The 25760-nt window shown below is 33.4% G+C and overlaps 2 long non-coding RNA genes across 2 annotated transcripts; both read left to right on the top strand.

The window, feature by feature from the left end:
* Positions 1–613: 613 nt before the first annotated feature.
* On the top strand, positions 614–6197 carry LOC109620378 (uncharacterized). Its single transcript, XR_004598275.2, has 3 exons — positions 614–760; positions 2009–2050; positions 4318–6197. It is a non-coding gene; the product is annotated as an uncharacterized lncRNA (long non-coding RNA).
* Positions 6198–13230: 7033 nt separating this feature from the next.
* Positions 13231–14366, top strand: LOC136270241 (uncharacterized). Its single transcript, XR_010707988.1, has 3 exons — positions 13231–13362; positions 13634–13760; positions 14030–14366. It is a non-coding gene; the product is annotated as an uncharacterized lncRNA (long non-coding RNA).
* The last annotated feature ends 11394 nt before the right edge of the window (positions 14367–25760 follow it).

Raw genomic sequence — 25760 nt, 5'->3', positions numbered from 1 at the left:
CCAAGATGAGACAGAATAAATGACACACGGACGAAAAACTTAAATATAATTATATTTTTGCGAAATTGGAAACCCTTTTTTAGGAAACTGCGACTGTCGGATCTATTTCAATATTAGAATGAAACTCCTACAAAGAAAAGGTGACACTGACATATTATATAAATAGTGCCTGTTTGGGAGGGTAACAGTTGAAATTGACACCCCGAGAAAACCATTGTCAACCGACGCGAAGCGGAGGTTGACAATGGTTTTCGAGGGGTGTCAATTTCAACTGTTATCCTCCCAAACAGGCACTATTTATTTTGTTATACTGAATGTCTTTTTTAAAAATTTTAAGAAAATTTTACTGCTTTTATATAGGAATAACGTGAATTCTACAGCGAACCGTACGCGCATAATTTTCGCGCATGTAACATTTTTTAATGTTACCCGTTGCCAAGTGCGTTGCTAACGCTGAGGGTAATAGTAAATATTATTAACTGCGTCTTAACCAATCAGATTTCAGTATTTAACATGAAAGTATAACAAAAATAAATAGCATATTTTTCTCCGTTATCTCTAATTGAACTCTTTTTATACAGCGATTTCTCAAGAGGTTTAATTCAACGACATTTCTACATCAATGAAGGCTACTATGAATGTAAAGAACAAGGTTGGGTCGTTGTCCTCGATGGAGAAGAAGACCCGTGTCGAATGTATAGAGTAGATAAAACCACCGTTCATTACGTCAGTACGCAATCATATTCTTGGATGCCAGGGGGTAAGAGAACTATATTCATCTACCAGATCTGCATGACAACTGTTCAATAGCATTGAAATATAGTGAAAATGATTTTTCAACCTAGTTAATAAAAACTTTGCAGAAATAAATTTCTCGGTGACTTGGAGTGATAACTTAAAGGTTTCACATACATGCACACTGCTTGCGTGATTTGTCTACGTTGTCGCACACCCGGTGTATTTTATATTCAAATTACATTTAGTGTGATTTATCATATAACATACTTATATTCTGAAATTTTGTAATTAAAGAGAGGGGAAAGCTACGGCACGTTGAACGCTGTTAGAACTAGAAGTTAACAACATGTAAATATATAAGCTTCTCATCATTTGTTTTTTTTTAATATATAATATATATAACTGCAACGGTATAATGTGCAAACAAATTAATATTACGCGCTAAGCTGAATGAGGGGTATTAACAACTGAAAATAAAAACGAATTCCAGCATTTGGGCACTGCTACATTTGTACATTTAGCAACCATTTTGTTCGACACTGTAACTCGATCATTAACGCGAGCACGCGACGTTTAACTTGCTGTTTTTTGCAAAGTATATATACATGTATACAAATAAATAAATTAGAGGTCACCATAGCTGTTAGAATGTAGCCTCCCCGGGTAATTTGGAAGAGAGGGTTTACAACTCCGAAGGATCTCCGTAATAGTGCACGTTGGGGAGTAATTCACTTCCGCTACGAGTTTGGCTCAAATTATAAATAAATGACACTTAGATGTGTATCTCTAACGGGAACTGAAAAGAATCAGTTTTGTAGGACATTTAAACTTTATTTAAAAATACTTAAAGCTATACACGCTATAATTTGCGTCAATTTTAAATGATGGGGAAAATGCTTGAATTTGTTCGGCATGTTTATTGACCTTGATCGATATTACTTTGGGACGGCCAATGAGAATTAGGTAGCAGAGATTCAACTAAATATTATTATTGTAAACATATTAAATGAAATTTTCATCATAAACGAATTTTATTACTAGGTTCTGATTTAGCGATATGTGTAGGTAAGACCGCTTATCTACACGGAAAACTAATTTTATTGTAAATAAAATCATTTTTGGCAACACATTTACAGATAATTGTACATATTTTACCCAAACAGTGTAGTAAAATAGAGCGCGTCCACATAAAAATATCCGGTTCTTTAAAATAGAGGTGAATAAGATTTTTTCAGTGTCAAATATTTATCAAATTTTGGCTTTTTTCCAGAGACTGCTGATTTCATGGCAATATTTGTTGAAAGATCTAGAGGTAAATATTTAAAAATCTTATATAATATATGAAATATCAAATCAACGGTTTTTTTTTTTTGGTTGTTTTAGAAAAAAGCGACTTGCAAAGATCATTAAAAACGTTCAAAAACTTACTTTTTAGTACAAGATATTTCCCACTATTTCAACATGGTTCCTCTTGATATAAAAAGGAAGACGGTTTAAAGAGTTGAAATAATTTTTAAGTCTCCGATTTGTGCACTTCCTCTCATTTGTGATTGGCAGAAAAGACATGATATGAAAATTTACATTTATTTCATTGATTGAAATACAGTTTGGCACAAGGGGGATTAAAGAGTGAGAAAACGAAAAATAAAAATTGCTACAAGTTTAGCTTTTTTTAAAAAAGCTAACCGTCTTTAGAACAAACCCTAAACAGCACTTAGTTATCAAAGACAGATTAACTCTGTTTTATATAAATGTAACCTTCCTCTACATAGCATGGCGAGTGGATTTATCCAGACATTTTTGTGTCATGTGTCGTTTAAGTCTGCGTGTCTAAAATTGAGAACTGTGTACCCGAGCTTATAAGCTGAAATCGACTATAGGGTAAAAGAGATCTTGGGTAGGGTTGTAGACTCGTATTATTTTGATAAAATCAAATTTATGCCACTGCATTTATCTATCTAAGGTGCAAATAACTTTACCGATATTAGGCATACCGCATCAATTTTTTTTTTTTTACATTTTTGTATAAATATTTGAATAAACAATTCTAAAAAGGAAAACAAATAATTTCAATAGATATTACAGATTGTTATACTTTCATGTTAAATACTGAAATCTGATTGGTTAAGACGCAGTTAATAATATTTACTATTACCCTCAGCGTTAGCAACGCACTTGGCAACGGGTAACATTAAAAAATGTTACATGCGCGAAAATTATGCGCGTACGGTTCGCTGTAGAATTCACGTTATTCCTATATAAAAGCAGTAAAATTTTCTTAAAAATTTTAAAAAAGATATTCAGTATAACAAAATAAATAGTGCCTGTTTGGGAGGATAACAGTTGAAATTGACACCCCCTCGAAAACCATTGTCAACCTCCGCTTCGCGTCGGTTGACAATGGTTTTCTCGGGGTGTCAATTTCAACTGTTACCCTCCCAAACAGGCACTATTTATATAATGTTACTAGGACCTGAAAACCAAAGACTGAATTTCATTTATAGCAATTTGCATTGCTTTTTCGTTTTCTCACTTTTTAAGATTTGAAATCTACGAAATTTGTTAAGTCGTACGTGAAAAAGATCATCAGAAAATTATCTCCCTTGCGCCGAACAGTTTTTCAACCAATGAAATAAATGTAAATTTTCATATCATGTATTTTCACCCAATCACAAAGGAAAGGAAGTGCACAACCCGGAGACTGTAAATTATTTTAACTCTTTATACCATCTTCCTTGGAAGACGGTAATGAGTGAAATTAAGGCTTTATTTTTCCATTACAATTAGTCAAAAACAATATTTTATAATATCTATTGAAATTATTTGTTCTTTTCTTTTTGTATTGTTTGAGCAAATGCCAAAATTGTGAAAATTTGATACTGTATGGCTGATATCAGCAAAGAAAATTGCATATAGTAAAACTAATAACAGTAAAACATTAAGATTCTGAATGCAGTGGATTAAAATTCATTTTATTAAAATGATGTGATCTCAACTAAAACGCATATGATACGCATTTCTCAATGTTAGACACCCACGCTTAAAAGGCGCATGTTTAAAAAAAAAATTCCACAAGCCAAGGCATGTACCGGAGGGCAACATTTATAAATATGAAAAAGACACACATTTTCTTTGATAACTTATTACTGTTTAAGATTTTAAGACCTATAGACGGTAAAAAAAAAAGCTTAACTTTTTGTTTGATTCCAGTCATGTTTGTTATCATAACTGATAATGATAAAAATGTCTATTTGCATTAACAGTTAAGTTGAAATAAAATGGAATTTCAAGAAAAAAATTGGTTAGTGTACTCATATTAGCATTAACAATTTAAAAAAATAAAGCAGTTGTTATTGATAGAACATGGACGGTTAAATGGATAGCATCCATCATTTTCTATGATAATAAAATACTTGAGTTATGATTTTTTCTAAGCGATGGTATCATTTGTGAGCTTGCACAGAGGAATTTTTATCTTAGCTATGGTAAATTGTACTAGTTTTGGGGTTAAGATATTCAAAATATGCAAATTAGATGTCAAATAGCTTACATAATCCTGTTATATATTAACCTTTTCAGATACATGTAACTGCAGTGGGGAAAGTTCTACGACTTCTACACCTAATAATGAATATCTGTTGGTCAACGAAACAAAAGAAATTCGGAAGAGAATTGACAAAATAAAAAAGAAATTAACTGTACCGATGAACACTACCTCAAAATATCAGCGTAGCAAAACAAGCGCAAAAGATGAGCGAATGTCATCACAAGCCATGGGAATGGTACTTGGGGTCGGTCTTATATCGGCGTTTTTTGCTCTGATCCTTCTTCCCGACATCTATACGTTGATTCGTTATGCTTTAAAACGAGTTTGTGAGAAAAGAGCTTAGAATATTTTGAAGAAATACATGAATATTTAGCTGCTGTTACATTTTTGAAAATGCCATCACATGACGTTTAAATTGTCAGATGGTCTCTCAATTGTTCCCATATCGCTTTTGAAATGTGTGTAGTATGTAGATGCGTCAGTTGAGGCATGTTTAAAATGAAAACGCGACATTATATTAACAATTGAGCCTACGATATGATAAGATAATTTGAACCTTTTTCGACCATGATGCAGAATGTATTCAGTAGATGCAGGTTACATAAAATATATCTAGTCATAAACACAATTCTTCATGTGAACACACGGTCGTACATTTTAATTTAAAAGCATTGTCGTTTTTAACCGCACCTGTTACACTATACTCTGTCCCAAGATATCCTGGATTCACATTTTGCTTAGTTGCTTGATATTTATAAATACCTCAGGGTTCAAACGATGTTCATTCAAAAGTATGAAAAATTTCCAAGATTTCTCAGTCGAAACGCCCCTGTTAGCTTATCAGGTTTCAATACAATGCTAAAAATGTGATGTCTACGGAGATTTTGTATTGCAGCAAGCCCGGATGATAACGTTGAAAAATTGCGCGATGTATTCCGAATGGAGAAAATATGTAAACATTCCCCATTATAAATTCCTGTAAGAAATATGTTTTCGTTCCTTTGAATTTTTCTGAGTGAAAGTTGATAACGTTACAGTGAAATTATCTTGGAAATTATCCCTTTCAACTATTACAATTGCACTTCTTTCACAGGTATGTGTATTTTTTTTAATCGTCCAAATGTGCTGCATAAATATCTTGGGACAGACTATAATCATGTAGCCGATGTCGCGAAGATCATCTATTATATGAAAATGGGTGCTTTCTAAAAAGAAATGGTACCTAGAGCACGTTAAAAATGACACTTCTGTATTTGGTATGTATTTTATAATCTTGATTTGATAAGTTTAAACGGATGCCATTCTAATGTATGTATTTGTAAATGGCAGGAGGGCTGCTAATTTTAGCATGGTGAAAAGCATTTGGACAATTATGCCTTTCACTGCGGTGGGGGTGGTGGTGTTTTGTTTGTTTGACCGTATATTGGGTGTAAGTACATCTTTTTCGAGTTGACCAATGTAGTAATGTCACAAAAATCACATATTAAATAACGAATATATTGCCACTGTTTGCGAAATATCAATCAAGAAACATCAAAACAATACATGTTACTCTGAACCGTTGTACAAACATTCATTTTAGTAGATTTACTTTTTCATGATTGCACTTCGTTTGTTATGAAACATATCTTGTTTAGTTATTGTATTTAAATGAAATGGCAATTACTTTTGAATAACATTGTAACATAAATATTGCACATTTTCACGTACAACGTATTAGGAGGTCGGTATTTTTATTTTATATTCATTAAAGAATTGCTTTGATGTCAGTAAAAGCGGGACAACTCCCAATGACACAAAGTGCTAGATGATGAAAGCTGATCATAAAAAAAATAAATTATAACTTATAAATTATAACTTACTTTTGAAAAAATATTAAATGAATCTGTTTGATCTGTATTTTCCCTTTTCACCATTTCATTGTTTACTAAAGTTAAAGTTTTCAAATTAATTTCTAATTTTGTGAACAGAGTGTGTATTATTTTTAGTCAATGTACGTGAAACTGGGAACAATCGCTGTGTAGTTCCATTTTTTTGTCCCATATTTGTTTTCTATACGTTTAACTTTTTGCTATAGTTTAGAGAATTGATCTAATGCTTTTGTATAGCTTCATAATCAGAATCTATGATCACGTTTGAGTTTTGTTTAAAGTTTTCAAATCATGCAAGCAAGAAATAAAGGTTAAACGACATTCTGATCGGATTGATCCTTGTTAATCGCATCATTTTTGTATACTGAATATCCCTTTAAATGGAGAAATTCATACTGCAAAGAATTTTTAAACAAAATACCATGGAATGCAAATAATTTTTTTTTTGAATGAAACTTGAGTTTGATGCGTGTATACAGTTGTTTCGCCGTTATTGTTGACAATTATTACGCACAATTCTGATTCAAGAACAACCATACACGATACACGCTGATCACTGATCACACTGTACATGTACGCAGGATACGAGGATGATTACAAAGTGCACAGGATACACGGACGATTACAGTTTTAACATGATAAAAGAATGATAACAGTGTAGGCAGGATGCACGGACGATTACAGTATATGCAGGATGCACGGACAATTACAGTTTCAGCATGATAAACGAATGATTACAATGTAGGCAGGATACGAGGATGCTTACACGGAAGATTGCAGTATATGCAGGATGCACGGACGATTACAGTTTAAGCATGATAAACGAATGATTACAGTGTAGGCAGGATACGAGGATGGTTACAGAGTACGCAGGATACACGGATGGTCACTAACTGAACTTTAATGATACACGAAAAAAAAGCAATAAAAATAAATGGCGACAAAAAATCCTACACTTGTCCATTTAAAACGCAAAACCAAATTCAAGAGGGGAGATAAAAGAAACGAAGACATACATAATTGTTAGTGATCCTTTTAAAATATTGTTTCGATCTGATTTGTATTGTATTGAATGTATTTTGTTTGTTTTTTAATGCTTTTATCATTAAAAGTGGTATATACCGGTATTCAGAAGTTTAAGAGTTTCGGGTTTATTTTTCTTTTTTAATTCTTGCGCTGTGGGGTAGCCTATATAATTTGAATCGTTAACTTCAATAAAATGTTCACATGACGTAAGAAAAATACATGAGATTGAGTATTTTAATTTGGTTTAAGGTGGCCTCCAAACACCTGGGAAAAGTTCTACACACAAACCATAACTTCTAAATTACTTAAAGTTATGGATTTCTAGTATGTGTTAGACCTGAAAATGACAAAAAAAAAATCAATTGGGGGAGGGGGGGATCAATTTTTAATTTTTTTTTTACCTCTGTTTACCTCTGAAAATAAAAGTCCTTGCGGTATTCGAACTCGGGACCTGACAACAAAGTTTGGCGATATAAACTGTTTAACAATACGTTCAAATCGCCATGTACTGTCATAAAACGTAGAAGTCACAGGGTGTCGAGGATCCTTAGTTAAAGAAAAAAGAGCGAAAAAACTTATAAAAGGAAAAATCGTTTTGTTTTAAAAAAAAATGACGAGGGATGGGTAGGTTTGATCACTTTCGGTCTACATGCTTATCTTGTAAAACGTTGGTAAGAATATAGTTATTTCATATTAAGATGGGTACTAAAATGTTTAAATAAATACTTTCCATTTGTCAACCCCAATTTAACCGATCAAAATTATACAGGTATTTAAAAAAGATCTTGAAATACTATTTTAGGAATTCACTCTACACTATAATAGGAAGCTTTAATATTTGTCAACATTTCTAGACTATGGTTCCTAAGACTATTATTCTGCGACAACGACATTATAATCAGCTTCTACACCAAAATTATATACAATATAGAATTCTGAAAATAAAGTTGAAATCAGTCCTTTAGTTCTAGAGAAGTCTGAAGAAATAACAGACGGAAGAACATCGGTCGATGTGTGATTAAACAAAAGAGTTCTGTTCTGCTGAGATTAAATAATGGCAAATTAGCTGAGTGGAACTGACTGACATACAGTATGACAACGACAATGTAGTTGATCAGACAGATGGAGTGAGAAAACATTCCATCCGTTATCTTTTAAGGACAGTCTATTTTTTTTATCAAGAAAAACAATTGGCAGAAAAACTAAATACATATTTTACCAAACCTAGATAACTAGGTTTTCCAAAGGAAAAATCCGGACATGGTGAAAATCCCGGGCGGGCGGGTGGCTGCCAAACGTGTAACCTTACTGCGTTTATCAAAACTTTAAAAATCCAATTAAAATGCATAGCTCTGATATATGTACAATTGATCTGCAAAAGACTTTCTATCTTGAAAACTGTAGGAGGAGTTATCTGTACAACAAGGGTACTCTTTTGGCAGCCCTCCGCCCGCCATTTTCACCATGTCAATAACCGGATGTTTCCTTTGGAAACCCCGGTTAATAATAATTTATGAAAAAATACCATCGGTTGAACTTACTCATTTTCACGCAGAATATCGCATATATGGTTACCCTATTGTACGGATAACTCCTACAGTTCTCAAGATAGGAAGTTGTTGTTTTGCAGATCAATTGTACATATATCAGAGATATGCATATACTTAGATTTTGATTTTTGATAATTTATATAGGGTTGGGTAGGGTTGACAAATGGATTATGGATACTGTTCACACAAAAGAAAACCCGGTTTGCTGTACCATTGACAGCTTTTTTCTTGTTTTTGTAATAAGCACAGACAATAACAGGTCTTTCATATACTACTTCCTAATAGAAAGAGAATGAAACATACATTTTTATCAATTTAAATTGTCAGTCTGTGGTCACTAGTTATATTTTAGATTTCCAATCTTTGAATCGACATTGAAGTATTAAAAATGTGTTTATACAAAAACTGAACCAAAAGAATAAATTCTAACAATTATCCATTGCCAAACAGATGAACACGATTATCAAGAACATATTTATATGCATCCCTGCTATCTCCCACAGAAATGATATCGATTTTTATTTTGATCCACGCCTATTTATCGTAATACAAAGACTGATTTCGACTTCCAATGTACACGATTCTTCATCAATCTAATGATGTCCAATTCATCATTTTTACATTCACTCAGAATTTTAAATAAATTTTTGAAATGAATAAATTTTTGAACATAGCCTCAAAAACATTTTTTAAACACCGAAAAAGAAAACAACAAAAGAAAAACCTAAGTACCAAATTTTATTAAAAAGCACATATAACACCCCCCAAAAAGAAGGCTTATATAAGTATTTTTGATTGTAACTTGCAAACGTGTCTTTGCCAATCTATACTTGGTTTGAAGCTAACGTGATATATATCATAAATATGTATGTAATTGTAGTATCGACAATGCAAATCATTTTTGAGAAAAAACAAGTATATCTTTGACATTAGGGTAAACCATTTCATGCACGATAATCTCGCTGGCTTAGTGATGTATTAACCTCGGTCCTACATTACGACAAAATCACGAAAATCTCTGGGAAATTCAGTTTCATGGACAACTACGTGCACTTTGGTAAGTTTCATTTCAATGTCTTTAAAAAATCGTGGCATATACATGTATGGCACAAGAATACGACGCCAATGAGTCATTGAAATCAGACAAATCTTTAAAAAGTTTGCAATGATTAGTACTAGAAGTACTAGACTAGTATTGGATTCATCCTTCTGCGCACCAGTCGTTTTATTTTACATTATGAGCATAGTTGACTGTTCATGATGTCTTTTTTACGAACCAATAAAATTGAAATAAAAGTAACGTACTTGTATTATATTATCTTAATAAGAATAAAAAGAACTCGTTTCAAGAATTCCCCTCAGATTTTCAGCTGCAAATAAAAACTTTCAAAAATGACCAATTACTCATCGCTCGTAACTCTTAACTTTAACGCAACCCGTATTGCGTTTATGTGTGTACAAACCATTTAAGCTTTTACTCTATGTATCAGAGTAAACAGCTCACTGATTTGATGTCTAATTGCAACTTAAACAGACTGCAGAAAACCTTTTCTCGACAAGCCTTTAATGCTTTGGAGTATAACAATTGTCATCGACATTTCATAGTTTTCGAAGACAAGACAACTATTGTACATTATTTGGAAGGTTTACGTGTTATTACCTTAAACCTTATGAAAGTGACCTTTCCTTTGTTAGGAATAGTCTTAAATTCCACGTCAACACAACATCACGTCTTGTCATAAGCAACAAGACGTGATGATATGACATCAATACATCATTTTTCACAAAGGACAGTCGGTAACGCCATGTTTTTCCCACGCACAGTCTTACAGTGGTTAACAGAGTTAAGTGTGCAAACTCAATACAAATCAAACTTAAGGTATTTTACCGCAAAATTGGTAGAATCCTTCGACTCTAATGAAGAGGTTTGTGTACATTGGATACATAGTACTCGTTTTGTTTGCTGGAAATAAACGATTCTTTTATGAAAGTGTGTTTGCTTTTTTTATGTTACTAGACTTTGACCCGTGCATGCACGGGTTGACATTGTATATGATATCGGATATTTATGAAATAGATACATCGACACGGAATAATCGAACTGTGTCTCGGGACAGGCCTATACCACAGTTAAATTGCCTCCCATATACCCGTAATGTAGCAAAAAATTGCAGAATCGCTCCGAAACGATTTTGGAGAAAATTAATGAAGCTGTATTGAAAATAACAGTCAAATTATTCATAATTTTGAGGCTGCAGGTACCTTCCATCTAAAGATTTAATTCATTTTAATGAAGAATTCAACACATTCTACCGCAACGTTTTTCACTCGCTTCGAGTTGACATTCGAAACTATCGGGGTTTTTTATATTAAATGCACTGAGTTAGAGTTATCTCCCGTATAACATGTACCTTTGATGAATAGAATATATATATGACAAATTTTCAATGAAAATTTACACATATTTGTAATATCGTTTATTCATGCAAATGTGATATTCTGGAAACAAAAACTAAAGAGCTTTCCGTGATTTAGCGTGAATGTAATGCGCATGCGCAAGACTGAAAAATCCATATGATTTCCGGATTTTTTAAAGGAAGTTTCGCTGATTATTAATTAGCGAAGCTTGATTTAGAAAAAATAAAAACAAATTGGTAATCTTCAAGTGCCAATAATGTTTAAAATATATAAAACAAATGACAGTACTCTTCCAATTTCTCGGTATTAAAGCCCAAAAACTCGAGTCTATTATTTTAATATAGTAGTATAGATGTTATTTTGAGGTGTTAATTGTGTATTTTAGGCATAAAAATTAAAAGTATCTGCTACAAATTATTTAAAAATCAGGCACATATAAAAAATTGAATTATCATTGAGTTGCCCCGCCCCCCTGTTTTAGGAGTGTGTAAAAAATTATATTAAAATAAGGAAATTAGGCGTGAAATTGAAGTTATAGATATACTACCCCCCCCCCCCCCCCCCCCCGGATTAGGATTTTGAAGAGTTTGGAAATTTCCAAATATCCTTTTTATTTTCTTTTTTGCTTGTCAACATTTTTTGGATGAGTCTGCCCCCCCCCCCCACTTTCAAAAACGATGCTACGTGCCTGAAAATTAGTGCAAAACGATGCTTAAGTGCAAAGATGACTGATCGTAATCTTGAGGATTGAAATAGTAGAAAAAGGAGAGGGCCATTGATGGACATACCTATCAAATACCAGGCAGCATCATCAGTTAGTATTATACCAGAGGTACCAGCTGGTCACGGAAACCTCCCCCAAGTGCAGTCAGCCGCGTATTCTCTCGTCACACCCACCTCCCTGCCAAAGAATTTATCAAATGATGGTATTGCGACATACGGAAGAAGGGAAAGAAGTAAAGAACTTTAAAGGACTGGACAGTGCTGTTAAGCATTTTGAGGCTGGAGATATTTCACAAATTATGACATCTCATGTATGTATTATGTAAATACACGCCCCCTCCCCCGAAATATCATAATGCTTATAAACGTGCCTCTGATTAGATCTAGATGAATTTAATGTATATAAACGTATTAAATCAATGGTTTTCCAGCCCGCTCTCATCTTTGAAATATAATTTAGCTGATAAGCATTTACAAGAACATCATTTTTTTTCAGTGTCTACACTATTGTAAAACTCTTCCTTCAAAACACTCATTTTAAACTTTAACATTGCAGATTGATGACTCAGTTGACTATGTCAGAGCTTTCTGTTTGGCATCTATAAAAAAATGAAATACAAAGACAATGGTCCATATTGCCTATTGTGAATGTCCTGTCGGGTGGGCACAATATTACCAATTTAAGGTCGTATGGGACATCTGTCAATATTAATGTGGATTTAAGTACATTATAATTGAAATACTTTCACCGGTTTAGAATTTTCAAATTTTACAATATTTAACCAAAAATAGCTTCTTAAAATATTTGGAGAGGTAATAATTGTATTATTGATTTATGCATGAACTTGTAAATTTATTTGAAAAAGTAAAAGTCATCATATTTTGAGAAAATATAATTTTGAATGGGAGAAAATTGTGCTAAATTATTTATAAAATCTAATAGTCTGGCCCAGACATGCAGTCAAATAGGGGACTGCTTTTTCATCTGCACCACCTTCGTCTAACAGAGGTCCTAAAGTCGGAGAGTGCAAGATCACAAATCTGCCAGTGGAATGTTTCTTGTCCGATGGAAAGGACCATAAGCCTTTAAAAGAGTGGAACTTGGGCAAACCAAAAATTTCAGCTGAAGGAGAACTCCAGTATCGGGAGAGAAAACAGATCAACTTTGATCCCCGGCATCCCGAAGAGAGGGCATTCAACCAATGAATGCACTCAAGCAACTGCAAACCGTAAAAGCCTATTTCCCAAAACTGGTGGGATACACACAAAAAAATCAAATCATTTTTTAATGAATTATATCATTTGTTTCACAAAATTGTACATGTATAAGTTTATAAAATAAAAAACAATATCAATTCTAGGCATGAGTCACTTGTGGACCATCCCCGATGACACTCCTGATGTTGTAAGGGAAGAGGAAGTTAGAACACCGGAAGATCCGATGGAGATTGCCATGAAGGGTCTCATTTTGTCGGCAGAGAACTGTAAGGTATCAAATCTTTAGTTTAATTATAGTGATAATAATAATAATTAGTGGAGAACTAAGAATTTTGTCTTGGTATCATCATCCTTTATGTTGTCAACAGATCATTGCAGACTTTGAAACCTTCTTAACTCTGATTTTAAAGCCATGTTTTCTAGAAAGAGTGGATCTGGATCACACTGTACACCTACAACGAATTGCACATGTTTACAGGCATATTGTGCAAATGCAAATCTTAAGGTTTATATTGATCAATTAAATTTTCATTGCCTTTTAGGTTCAAAATACCTGCATCTCTTGTATGCCTGACCCCAATGTCTACATCATCTGGTTCAATCTTCAATCCCTCTGTATCAATGCTGGGTTCCTCGTCTCTGCTCTTGGTGTAGGATAAGTGAATGAAGGTAGAAAAACTCAGCTGTCTTTTCTCTTGCTCCTTCTGCTTATACTCTGCTACTCTGAAGTTCTTCAATTCTTAAAAAAACAATGTTACAACTTCATTTAAAATACCTATGAATTTTTTATTACGTATGATACCATAATATTCTAATATATTTTCATGATGTTTTGTTTTGCTTAACCTTAATTTAAAAAAACTAAATTAAATACAGGTAGAATTCTAATTCATGTACCTATTGAATATTTCATTTGGCTGTTCTGTTCTCCTTTTCAGCATTCACTGGTTTCTCCTTGTATGAAAATATGGTGGGAATATAATTCTCATCCGCTGGATCATCACTGTGCCAACCAAAAAACAGTGGTCAGTGGGAACAAAATCTTCCCAATTCAATGCTCTCAACAAGAGTCGTCGTTTCTTTGCATCTTTAAGGAATCTTGAATTAATCAAAAGATGCACAATAAAACTCCTACTATATATACAGACTGTATAAACTACTATATATGTACATGTACATTGTTTGTATGCACGTTAGAATACAATTAAATATATTCAGCAATCCATTTGTCAGAAAACTGATTATGTAATGTATTTAAAATATAATTTGTTGCAATATAATTGTCAAACGACTTCGATTAACCTAGTGATATTGCTTTTCTCAATCACTTACCCACCCCCCCCCCCCCTCCCAAAAAAAAAAGAAAATCAATGAAAACCTATTCAGTTACCTGAAAAAAACACCTATTTCCCTTCTCTTTTCCCTTCGCATGGTCCTTGCTAGTACACATGTACACGCTACAGCTTCGCACCGTTGTAATCAGTTTAGAGCCGATTAAACCGAAAGAGGCGTTTTCACTAAAACGAAACTTGCCCTGCGGAAGCGTTTGTACGCATGCGCGGAGAACAGCTCTGCAGTTACCGTGAAGGCCTCTATTGAAAGTCATCAAGCATTTTCGCTAGCCAAGGGTTTTCGGTCCACTTTGCTCCCCATAAACCCTTGGCGGATTTCATTGCGAAAACTCGGTGTTGTGGTGGCGCTATCTAGCGAGCAACCTGAGTTGCGCCCCTTGCATATTTACATTTTAATCGAATTAAACAACGGGTTATATACACACTACGGCATTAATACAACTTGAAAACATGTTGACTACCGAATATCGGAACATAATTAACGATGCTATTAAATACGAATGAAGTTATAAACTAGGGAAAGCATGGAATGTTTTATTCATAGTGTTTTGTAAGGACCTGTACCGGGGGTGAAAAAGTCGCGATTTATATCAAAGCTTTCATGTCATAAAATCAGGTATCGTTGTCGTAAATATTGTGAACCAAAGAAATTAGATAAAATAAATCTCATTAAACCTTTAAAAGCAATAACCATAAGCAGGAACGTATATACTAACGGGATGGGCAGCTTCTACATTCGCCATGTTTACTTCCCATCCTTGACAAATTTGTAGAACTATGTTCAATCCCAGTAAAATATATAGGTTTTTTAAGCGATCTGGTTAGACCATCGTTGGCGAGGCACTGTACTCGAGAACTTGTGTCTCAATTTGTTAAAAGCACCGAATGATTTACCAAAGATCACACATTTGTTTTCTTTTAAAGTTTATATTTACAAGCACTGCGATTGGATCAGCTACTCGCAGCTGCAGCCAATCATAAAACAGAGCTCGTCACCGAGTTTTCGCAATGAAATCCGCCAAGGGTTTATGGGGAGCAAAGTGGACCGAAAACCCTTGGCTAGCGAAGATGGTCATCAAGGTGCACTATCGATAATTTCTATAAAGTAATTTCGATTTTGTAAATGTCAATACACCACATACATTTCATATCTCAATAATTTCATACTTTCAACTATTCTTACAGTGATTTTGATGGTTAACATACAAACACAAAATATCAGTATTCATTCGATATGTTTGATGCATCTGTAAAATGATATACAAGACTAAACCCTAATTCTTGAAAAGAATTGACTATTAAATTAATGGACTCTTGATTTGAATGCTTTCAATGCGCCAGTCGATCTCTCCATTTTAAAAACAATGAATTTTATTTCAAGATGGGGTTTTCTGCATTGCCTGTCGGTTCTTTTCTGACAGTTCTCATTTCTGTGGCAAGAAATTTAAATCAGAAGCATATAGAAATTGGAAAGATGCAAAAGAGGATTTAAAACAGCATGATGTAACTGAATATTACTTGTCTTCAATGGCTAAAATGACAGCATTCATAGATACATATCAAGAACCTTCAAAACGAGTGGATGCTTCCATAGACACATGCACAGCTGAAAGAATTAAACAGAATCGCAAAATTCTATCATCGATTTCAAAATGGCTGATCTTTTGTGGTCGGCTAGTAATCTCTTTTGGTGGTCACAGAGACGATGATTCGGAATCATATCAAGGTTATAACTATTGAAATTTCAAAGAGCTCTTGAATTTTTGAGTTGACTCTGGAGATAAGGTTTTAGCCGAACATCTTGAGAAGTGTAAACAAAAAAAAATACCAAAAACACCTCTAAAACATGTCACAACGAATTACTGTTGTACATTAGGAATTACATTCAGAATGAAATAGTAAACGAAATAAATCAACATCCATTAGGACCCTATTTGGATTACGATGCGATGTGGTGAGTGATATAAGTAATTGGAGGCAATTAGGAATCGCCATGCGCTATTCACGGAACAACCTGTAGAACGGTTATTTTAATTTTAACAATGTGTAGGCACAAGTGGAGCGGTAATATGTGACAATGTCATTTAAGCACTTTATTCTGCGGGGATTGCTGTACGTTGCTGCCATTCGCAAACCAGAGATGGGACCGCAAACATGTCCGGAAAATACAATGATTTCGCTGCGAATTCCCAAGAAAAGTCTCCAAAGGCAATGTATCACTACTGCTGTAACCATGATTTAATTAAATCTGGTCCTCTGCAAGGGTTACTAGGTGCGAGAAGTTGTACATTTAATGTTAGATTCAATGAAGCAACTTTTTTGTTACTCTCCGAAGAGGAGCAGGCGTCTCGAGCAAGCTGTGGCCACCGTGAACGAAGGAAAGCCCACGGAACACATCATTACAAAATCCAAAACTCTGTGAAACCCGATAAGTGGAGATTATAAACATAACTGCAAGATTTTGAGGACATGTACGAAGCTCTACTCATATGTTTAGATGCCATGGGATGCGTTTGATTGAACTGCCTCTAGTAACTCAAGGGTTATATCAGTGCATGCGCAAAGGCTAGACTCTATGAGTGTGAATAAAACGACAACTTTTGCTCTAGTGTTAAAAATAGCGAATAAATTTTCCAAGCTAATCCAAAGCTAATGGTTTTATGTTTGGATCTAAAATTTGCATAAATTTTGTTAGTTGTAGGGTACATGTACTTACCATTAAAAGTTTCTTTTTTGTTAAAAACATTCATCCTGTAAATCTGTTGTAAAATTTCCCTGTCATTCAGAACTGATAAGATCCCCTAGCTAGGGATCTTATTAATACGATTCCCAAGCTAATGACATTGTAAAACTGGAGAAAGAAGCTGTAAAATCTACAAGATCGAATGAAAAGAATTATGATATAATATTCGCAAAGGCAGAACAAATGGCAAACTTAGTAGACATTACCTTTGAAATTTCAAGGAGATGTGGTAGAAACACAAAGGAGTAATATCCAAGAAGATGATTGCAAAGAGTATTACATGTATAGGCAAACAGTTTCATACCGTTTTCAGACAGTACGATCCAGTAAATTAACATGAGATTTAACACGATTTCTAAAGCAGCTCTACGTTGGATTTACTTAAGAAATTATATAAGGAATCATTCTTTGAGTATTATTAGATGATAATTTTGGTCTGGGTGTGATAAAAAAGAAATAGGCCCTAAAGGCTTTATGATAGATTTCATCACGCCCCCTTCGAAATTATCATTATAATATTTAAAGAATAATTCCTTTTTACTACTACCTACATGTATATAATTGTCAGAAGTTGTACGATTAAAATTAGTATGTAAACCCTGCATGCGCCGCAACAATACGTCTTATGAATTTATTGGACTATATAGCACACAATTCGTAATGTTTTCACAGAAAAAAGAAGACAATGAACAGTGTTACATGTAATATTTTCTAATAATGTCAACAAAATCACTTAAGAAATAAGATCTTCTCTTATTGTTTTTTACGACTCAAATCTACCATCGCCTTCAACTTTTCCTCAAGAAGTAGAGGTTAGGAAGAGGTTGTGGTTTAGCCAGGAAGACGTTCCAGATACCAGTCCTACGCTTGAAATCGGACAACAGAACATGTTCCACTCTGTTCCCAAATATCACAAAAGTATTTCATTTATTACAGCTCACAGCAGTTTCATCTAGTAGGGTAGAACGCAAAAATTCGGCTATAAAATATATCAAACGAGCGTCCAAAAGTACAATAAGTAAAGAATGATTGAATGCCCTCCTTCCTCTTAATGTGTATCAGGACATTAACATTAACGTTAATCAGTAGATGAAATGTATGCCTGAAAGCAACCAGGAAGAGTGCTTCTCCTCAATCCTTTAGCAGAGGAACACAATTTAGTAAGATGCTACTCTCATCGTTTTTGGCGTAATGAACACAATGTACGGTATTATTTTTTAGGTAATCATTAGATCAAATAAAGAGAATTTCTACTAAAAATAATTCATATTTATCCTGCGAAATCTCTAAAATCCTAGAATCCCTCGCCTACATCTGGCGCCCCCCCCCCACTCTATCTTAAACTCCTGGATCCGCCTTTGCGACGAGACGAATCTGGTGAAGAAGATTTATCTATTGACAGAGTCAATAGGACAATTGTGAATTTGATTTTATTAAACTGTAGGTGGTATGTATTTAAGACGGAGTCAATCGAAAATGTCAGACTGCTGAAAGAAGAAAAGTCTTACATGTATCTATTAATATTCCTTGCCTAGTGTATTGTCTTTAATTCCCTGTAATTGATTCCCTGTAATTGAAACGCTTCGGCATAGAGAGGTACATTTCCATGCGAATCAAAATTCTTGGTCAAACTACTGGACCACTATTATATACAGAATTTAAGTTTATTTTGATTAACAAAAAAAAAAAACGAAAAAAAAAAACTATCACAATACGGAAACGAAGTGAAATATAATCATCTCCCTGTGTTTCAAATTGATTGGGTCATATTTATATTCATTTTTGAAAGAGATGCATATGTATTCAATTCCTTTTTAAAAAAAACATGAATTATTCAGTGTTACAACCATCAGTAACGTTACAGCTTAAATATTATTTTGCCAATAAAACACCGTCATTTGTTTCAACATCAATTATTCATCCATCGTTACGGACAGTATACAAATAACAATTGACAGAGCACATAAAATGCATAGTGCTTTTTGAAAAACGAAACAATATTTTATGGACACAAGGATTGACTTTCATATTATTTTTTTGCGTGTTGCAAACTTTGCAAAAAATAAATTTGTCAGTTTTATAAATTTAAACGTATGTTTACAGTTGAGAGAGCTCTTTAAAACCGAAGAAATAAACAGAGTTCTCATGAACAGAAAATAACAGTCAGGTCCTGTGTACCCAGTGCATTTTTAGAAACTCAGAGCGCGACTGCAATGTCGAAATTACTTATTGTCGCACACATTGCTTGTGAAAGCTCGAACGGAGTTTGGAACCAGTTTGTCCAAAAATCTGTTACACTTGTTTCAAAGCGATCTAAGTTCGACTTTTAATGTATTTATTGCGTGTGCTAAAGTTAGTCCCATTGTCAGCTGCTTTTAATTAACAACTTAAGGGCAGCGAATTATTTAAAAAAAAAATACTGGATCGTGAATGTTACACTAACTTATTGTGTGTTATGCCGTCTTATGAGTGACTTCACCCACACTGTTACAGTTAAACATCATATAGTTTGATTTTAATTGACACAATAAACTTTGATCATAAGTTTTAACATGAAATTGGACGAAATTTAAAATAGATGCAAGACTTGTTCTAAGACTATTGTAGATATCAAGCACACACGTGATGAAAGCAATTGTAGACACAACATAAATGAGAAAATTGCAATGACTTACTTTAAAATCATAAATAGTAATAGCTTCCTTTATCATTATAAACAAGTTTATAATTACATTTGATCTGCCGAAATAAATGTCTTTGTGAAAGAGTGTAACTTTTTAACATCTAAAAACCTAGTAACTATTACCATTTTTTCAATGTATAACAGAAAACGACTCTATAGTGAAAATTGTAGGTTAAAAAAACAAAAATCATTTTTTTTTATAAAACGACTTGTGACAAACAAGATAAACTGTTTAAATGCATTCATAGAATTATATAAAATAAACCGATGATTTATTAATTGTTATGAACACCAGGAAAATGGCTATCGAATTATTTTGCCAATAATTTGTTTTCAACATCAATTATTCATCCATCATAACGGACACCAAGATGCATTTGCTCTCTATAAAAACGAAACAAAATATTATGGATATAAGGAAAGGCTTCAATATTATTTTTTGCGAGTTGCGGACTTCACAAGAAATAAATTGGTCAGTTTTATCAATGTAAACGAATGTTTATAGTTGAGAGAGCTCTTTAAAACTGTAGGAATAAACAGAGTTCCAAATGAATAGAAAATATAAGTCTTCTTCTGTACACCCAGGCTGATGCAACTTGAGAGTAGATTTTTACATCTGAAAACCTAGTATCGATTACCTTTCCTTGCAATTAAAAGAAATTTGTATTTAAAAAATTAAAACCGCTGCGGATTCGAACCCAATAAAAAAAATCGGAATCTGTTACAATCAATCTAACATTGTTACCACTCGACTAATTTAGATTTAACTTACATCTCTAAAATTTACAGGTATTTTTAAAAAGGTATTGTTTTTTTTTTTTTTTTTTGCAAAAGTCAGATTTTTTTTTTAAAAGTGCCTCTTTGAAAACAAAATCAGAAATGGCAGTTTTAACAAAGTTGTCCTACTTTAAACATTAAGATTAAGTAAATTTTGTTTGAAGGAGGCAGTTTGCACAAGAATAAGGATTACCCATTTATTGAGTGTGAAATCTGCCACATATGTTTGTTTACGCATTTTTAATTTTTTTCATGGTCTTATGGAAGTTAGTACAAATTTTACAGATAAAATTCTTCACGGCGTTACGTACAATGTACAAAAAAAGATTTACATCAAATTCTGTAGCTTTGATTTTTCCATTTTATCTGCAAATCCTTTAAGGAAAATTAGTATAGGAACTGGAACACCCTCTTTTAAATTGTATTTGTTATATGAAGATGCAAAATATCAAAGGCCTTTTTGTCATTTCCAACCATAGGAAGGTAATTAGAAAGGTTTTTGTTTTCAAATAAAGCTGCATGTGTACACAAGCTGTATGTGCTCTGGAGTTTTCTCATAGTCCCAATTTGAACTCGTCCAGTAATCAATGCGTAAAAATTATGAATGTTATATTATGGTCCGAAGTCCTGCTTTACCTTTCGCCAAAAGAATGATATCTTCAATGCTTTGAATGAACTCATCCATGGGGAGGGGATTAAATCAATTTTTTGACATTTGTTTCGTAACTGTCACAACGAAATATATTATACTTCGAATGTTTTAGAGGGAATCTATCAAGCGAATTAACTTACGCTTTGTTTAAATGTAAACTTAGTAAGACACGAAAATTATTCCCTTTTCAAGATCAATGCATGTTCCTCTTCGAATTCGGCGAAGTAGGTCCCCCAGTAAATCTTTGAGCTTAAGAATAAATAAACATTGATTTTAATCTAAACAGACGATTTTTGTTAATAATGATTTTTATCAACGTCAATTATTACTAACATTCTACAGCGGTATACAACAGCTTGTTGCGATGACACCCCCTATCCCCCATTCTTACCCCTCAAACATCACCTTCTATTTCTAAATCAGGATTTCACACGTGCATTGTGAATTTCCTCTTTTCTTCAAAACTCAATTTTGATTATCATATCCCATTTTCATTAATTGCAAATTTAAATGTTAACACATTAAACATGCATCGGGTTATCATTTTTAATAAAAATATTGATATTGATGGCTCTGTTACAACGCACTTTGATAATTTTTTTTCAAAGTGATGTACCTCCATAGGGCACTTTAAAAAACATTTTCAAAGTGGGTTAACTTGGTCCCAAATTCAACGCACTTTGAACAACTTTCTCAATCTGCGTAATTTTTTCAAAGTGCGTTGCCACATAGCTCCCATTGCTAGTACTATTTCGGAGAATGCAACGTTCAAACTTTTGATATTATTGATGTCATCAGGACAGGCAATTAGTTCTTAAGAGTGAAACTTGAGATTTCAAGGCTCAGAAAAATTAAGAATAACAATAACCTAAGTATAGGTATACAACAATTTTGACAACTTGTGTTTGCTTAAGAAAGAACGATATCAATTGCTAATGTTATTATATATCCAAGAAGATTTCAGTTATTCAATGTACGCGATCAATCTTGATTTTCCCCGATGGTACAGTAGTCGCATTTCAAAAGTTACAAGGTAATTAAAATCATTTACGCAGATCTAGAGGGCGACCGGAAGTTTGAACCCCCCACCTCCTTGGTAAATTCAAATCTGTCTAATCCACCTACAGGGATCAAGCTCATTTTAACATTAATTTCAATGTAACCATTAATAAAGAAAGGAAGTGTCGAACTCCGACCAGATAAAAAACTACCAGCTCGCTTAATAAATCAATTAATTTATATAGCATTTGCAATATGCATGTAGTTATAAGAAAAGTGATGTCCTAGAAACACGCATGGCGAATTTCAAGTTAATGGGTCTTAAAATAGCAGAGATATACGTCATTATTTTCTCGAAGTCGCCAGTTTATTTTTACTTGGACAATTACCGGTCAGGGCTATGAAGAGAATAACAAGTTGCTGTCCTTTAAAAAAGGACTACAATACGTGGACCATTTGCATGTGTTTCCAACGAAAACGTGAAAGCCTTAAGATTATCAGAGATTCCACCGACTCTAGCCCTCTGCTTTTAACCACTAAATCTGTACGTTGTATTACATATACATGTATGTATAGCCCTGACTTTTTATCTCAGAATTTAAAGGGTTCATACTTCTAACATAATTATGATCTATCTATGAATGAAGTTTGCATGTATAGTATCAAGCATTCGGTGAATTCTACTATTTGTGCACATATTACGATTCGCACTACTTTGTTAACTATGCAGTGACAGCTTTGTGTAAATTAAAAATTCCGTATTTTGATGCATTTTGAGATTTAAACTTTTATACAGTGACATAATTATTCAATCATACTTAAATGCTTAAAAAAATTTAATAGGGAAGTACTCTAGCCTTGCCTTCTATAAAAGTAAAGTTAAGTTCCATGTGTATTCGGAAAACAACAAAACATTGCAAATTATGCTATTTGATGCATGTTATAGTTTCGGCATAACATTAACTTATTTCATAATACCAGGGACGTATATACTAACGTCCCTGATAATACTGATAGTTCATATCACATGCCAATCATTTCTTCAAAAGAAAAATTTTGTTTATGTACTGTTTATACTGATAGTTCATATCACATGCCAATCATTTCTTCAAAAGGAAAATTTTTTTTATGTACTGTTTACCGACAACTTTACAATTACAGCGCCATTGAACTTATGTGTGCATATAGCACGGAATCCCGATCCCGATTCAGATAAACGTGTGCTAGCCTGGTTCCCTGAGCTACCCATTACGCACAGGAACCAGGCTAGCTCATGCGCGGGCTGAATTTTCCCCCATAGCATCCGGTCTAACCTCGCTTATATATTTTCTGCGTGGACCTCAGGGTCCACGCAATGACGTATATCCCTGATATTTTAAGACCCATCAACTTGAAATTATCCATGAGTGTATCTCAGACATCACTTTTCTTAAAACTATATGCATATTGCGAATTTAAATTTATTGATTTTTTAGGCTTTTGAAGCGAGCTGGTAGTTTTGTTTATCTGGGTCGGGTCGGAGTTCGACCCCTTTTTTTTATTCATGGTTACATTAAAATTAATGTTAAATCGAGCTTGGCCCCTGTGAATTCACCTAGTAAATTTACCGAAAATAGACCTCTGATCGCATTGACAAACACATTATCCCGGAAAATTTTCTGCATCCGTGTATGGAATACCGGTACCATATGTTTTTTTCACCACGGACTTATAATCTGTACATCAAATTTACTCCGGTAAAAAGCATGATAATCAGACAATTGAAGTATTATTGTTTTTTACAAGAAGTGCATATAAATCGGATGTTTAATAGTATTTGGTCGCCATGGGATGTTTTGTTCCGGATGGCCTACTCTTGATTTCTGTTTTAATCTAACAATGGTATTTTAATTTAAGTGATGTATTCAATTATTATCCCCTCGCGCAACTTGTTGCGAGGGGGATATAGCATCGCTGCTCTGCGTGTGTGTACATGTATGTATGTGTGTGTATGTTTGTTCATTGTCAGCTCTTTAGCAAAATTCCCAGAAAACCCTCCAATGAATATTCATCAAACTTTGTACACTTCTTTGGCATGGTAAAAGGACAAACCCCATTGATTTCAAAGTCAACTGATTCAAACAATTTTGAATTATCGTTAAAAAGCGAAGTTAAAACTTGAATTCTATGTACGACTTGACAATAGACATTTCCGGTAATTTTATGTACGACTTTAAGTAAATCGCTACCGTGTGGAGTTCAAATCAACAACTTGATATATTTAGGATTTTAATCTTGTAAAGGTAAAAAAGCAAACGTTTTGTAGTATTGGAGGGTTAGAAGATTGCCCATAGGTAAAAGTTTAAGCGGGCAAGAAATTAAAGTCATCCGATTGACATCGAAACAAGCAGTCGACTTTCGAACAAGTTTTCCCGTATTACTTACAATAAAACTAGTCCAAAATTCGGAAGATACTTTGACAAGTACCGCACATTTATCACGCGAAGATTGTTTCATATCAATAAGAAGAAAAAAATTGGCGCAAGCGTCAAATGGGCCGCAAAAAAATATAATTGTTGTATCAATCGATATCATCACTACCTGTTTATATAAAAAGCACACCACAATGAAGATAATAACGAGTTGGTTGTACTATTAATCTTTATGGTAAATTTTAATATATTCTTCAGCAACTCGTTTAACTATTATTATTAAGAATCATATTCGTTACTGAAAACATTTCTTATTTCTAATTGTATGGCCATTGCCATAGTATGAAGTAATCGAGAACACGTTGATTTGTACATTATTCTAATACAAAGTTAAACTCATCATTATTTTCTTGGAGATAATGTATTTCAAACTTATTTGACATTGAAATATATCATTTATTTAAAATTTTATTTCATTCAGTTCTTTTGTATTTCAGGTATTTAGAATGCCCCACATACCGATCCCGATACAATGAAAAACTCCGAAATTTTCCGAATAGATTATAGTCTCGGTAAATATCGCGCCGAACACGACACTCTAAGACCCACTTTACATTTACGAGTAAAAACAAAAAATATGTAATATTTTTTAAAGGAATAAAACATATTTCTACATGCAAATTTACTTTTAATTCTTAAAAATAAGCATAATATTAATTCTAAATTTAAAAAAAACTATCCCGCAGAAACGGATCGTTTATGTATGCTATATAAAAATGAATGTCATCACTTAATGAATATATATTATTTAACTTTAAAGCGTATATGTACATGTTTTGAGTTTCTGCTAGGAATAGGAAAACTGTGCAACCCCGTACATGTACCCCTCCTCCTCTAATTTATACACCACAAAGCTTGGGATTAGGATAAAATAGAAATTATGAACTCAAAGTGGATTTTAGAAATTCTTCTGTCATATTTTTTTTGATCTGAAAAATTTTGATCTGAAAAATTTACATGTATTTTCCTAAATAATGCATTTCCCCCTACAA

This window comes from Magallana gigas, chromosome 7 (genome assembly GCF_963853765.1).
Source record: "Magallana gigas chromosome 7, xbMagGiga1.1, whole genome shotgun sequence".
Lineage (NCBI taxonomy): Eukaryota > Metazoa > Mollusca > Bivalvia > Ostreida > Ostreidae > Magallana > Magallana gigas.
This window is presented reverse-complemented; position numbering and strand designations above follow the sequence as displayed.